We start from the raw sequence: 325 nt of genomic DNA, 5'->3' as shown, positions 1-325 counted from the left end.
GTTCTTGATCATATGAGATTTTATGTTGATAACATTGCTTACTATTTGATTAAATCTTGTATGTCGTTCTCTTTCCCTATTGGCTATTTTTGTTGTCTAATCAAGCGCAATTGTTCAATTTACCCAAACATAAAACAGGTTAATTGTTAAATCCCAAATTAATTCATTAACTTCGTTTTATGCTTAACTCATATCTCTGCCTCACTTTTTGACCTGGGTTATCTTTTTTATAATGTCAAAAGGGGGAGAAAGGTTGTTTTGTTGTTTTTTGATTGTGCAGGATTGATCGTAATAACAGCTTCCGAAATCTTTGCGCATCATATCA

The sequence above is a fragment of the Lupinus angustifolius genome, chromosome LG05 (genome assembly GCF_001865875.1).
Source record: "Lupinus angustifolius cultivar Tanjil chromosome LG05, LupAngTanjil_v1.0, whole genome shotgun sequence".
NCBI classification, from domain to species: Eukaryota; Viridiplantae; Streptophyta; class Magnoliopsida; order Fabales; family Fabaceae; genus Lupinus; species Lupinus angustifolius.
This window is presented reverse-complemented; position numbering follows the sequence as displayed.